This window comes from Camelina sativa, chromosome 19 (assembly GCF_000633955.1).
Source record: "Camelina sativa cultivar DH55 chromosome 19, Cs, whole genome shotgun sequence".
Taxonomy (NCBI): domain Eukaryota; kingdom Viridiplantae; phylum Streptophyta; class Magnoliopsida; order Brassicales; family Brassicaceae; genus Camelina; species Camelina sativa.
In genome coordinates, this window is record NC_025703.1 from 17,704,792 (window position 1) to 17,707,138 (window position 2,347).

General features: G+C 33.6%; 1 long non-coding RNA gene across 1 annotated transcript; it reads left to right on the forward strand.

The window, feature by feature from the left end:
• LOC104766610 lies at positions 264 to 2,109 on the forward strand. Its single transcript, XR_002036726.1, has 4 exons — positions 264 to 1,583; positions 1,663 to 1,749; positions 1,844 to 1,891; positions 1,989 to 2,109. It is a non-coding gene; the product is annotated as an uncharacterized LOC104766610 (long non-coding RNA).

The window sequence follows — 2,347 nt, forward strand, 5'->3', positions numbered from 1 at the left end:
TAACTTCAAAACTGTAAAACATGAGAAATCATATCAGCATTATTTTTCATTTCACTAAAGATAAAACTTCAGAGCTAAGAATTCATGTAGTTTGGTTTGTCATTTACTAATTCTTAATAATTATCACCATTCATTTTCACATTTTAATATATATATAAATATAAACACTTCCATATGAATAATTATTTACAGATATTAGTATAAATATTCTTCATGTCTTCATTAAATTTTTTTAAGAGTTTAACGACCAATTGTTTTCTTTATCAGTAATGTTAAGGTTTAGTTTTACGTTAAAGAAAGAAAAAAATATGAACAAATGAACAAAATAAAAACCCTTTAACAAAAAAAACAAATGAACAAAATAAATGTTGGGACGAGAAAAAAGAGAACATGGAGGCATGTGGGTGGTGGGGTCAATGTATTAGGAAAAGAAGGTTACAGCCCGTCTTTGCCGGGACAGAGGTCTCTTTGTCTACCCTTCTTCCCCGGACTCTCTCTTCTTTTATTATTATTTTCACATAAAGTTAAGCGATCTTTGCTTTGATCGATTACTTACGATCACAAAGCTGTAAGCTTTTGGTAACTGGTTGACTTTTTATATATACGGATTCTAATGCTCCAGGAATCATTTTAAAGACAATCCAAAAATACTTCAATTTTTTAACATGAATCTTTCACTTTATATATATCTAAACTGCATGCAATCAGAAATAGGTACGCAGAAACGGTGCCTTTGAAATCACCGAAATGGTTTTATGAAAAAATGCATACATATTAGAAGGCTTAGTATATAAGTGCACATACAGGTCCATCCCGTCCATAAAGCAGTTAAAGAACTATAGTTAATTGAAATGCCATATTTTTGCAAAATAATTCATTTGTTTTAATGCACTATAAGAAAACATATAATTGCCGACTGCAAGTTGCGACTTGAAAAGCTAGCGACTGCATTGCGATTGTTTTGCTACTGAATGACTACTAAAATAAAACAGTCGTCTAGTAGATGCTAATTCGAGATTGATGCATAATGTTGCAGTTTAGTCGTCAATTTGCGACTAATTTCGAGACCAATTTGACAGTCGCAAAACATTACGACTAAACAGCTACTCATTAGCGACTGATATATTTAATTTGGGCCTTAAACCAAATTTGGGCCGTAACAAAACGGCGAAAACCCAAATCGATCTCATCCTCATCCCCGAGATACCCTAATCCCTCATTTCTTTTCATCCGCCGAGAAAACCCTAGATCACAATTACTCTCAATCGAGAAAATCCTAAATCTTCATCCCCGTCCTTGTATCAATCGAGAAAACCCTAAACCCATTATTAGGCCCAAATCGACAGAATTTAGACAGAAGCAGCCATGGCTACAACTTCAAGGTTTCTAAGTAAATTGCCGAGGTTTCTCAAGCTTTCTCCAACCCTTCTCCGTAGCAATGGCGTAAGGTATACAAGCAATTTGGTTCAAGAGTCCTTAGAACCGGTGGAATCCTTCTGGCTAATGGGATCTCGAATCCGCAATGATTCTTTAACTACAAGAAGTTTCTCCTCTTCTCAAGGTCCTGCTTCTGTCGATTACAGGTACTTTAATCCTCATTTGTTGTTATCTGATTTCGTTAATTTCATGAAAATTTTGAAACAAACGGGAAGAAGAAAACAGTTCGGTTTTGTAGGAGGATGAGTTTCACAAATTAGCCAACTTAACTATAAACGACCTTCTTGCAAAAATTGAGGTATTTAAGTAAAGGTGAAGCCTTTTTTTAATTATCTCTAGGGTTCCTTGTGTTACTTGAGATTGCAGTAGGTTATACTATGTTGATACTTACATGATTCATGTTCAGGATTATGGTGATGATGTTCAGATTGATGGTTTCGACATTGACTATGGGGTAAAAGATAAACTCTTTTTAAGTCTTTAAGATCTTGTTCCTAGTTTCGATATCCATTTGTGCTTATTAAGTCAGTTCTTTTGATGTTTTCCAACAGAACGAAGTTCTCACCCTTAAGCATGGATCGTTAGGCACATATGTGGAATATCGATGTCTGCTTGTTGCCTGCTTATTGCTAACTTTAGATGTCTAAATGGAATTTCGCTGCTGATGTTCAAAGTTAGGTTCCTTCACTATTCCTCCTTCCTTCATGTTTATGAAAACTTTTGTAATATTTGTGACTTGTACTCTTGGATGTTTTTTGGAACTTATGTTGGATGTAAAGTTAAACTTTGTCTTTGTTTAATTTCATGTTTGTTATGTTTTAGTTATAGTTTTCATAATCAGTTTTTGTATTACAAAATCAAATTATTCATTTTTACCAGAATTTTTTTAAAAACATGATAATTAAACAGT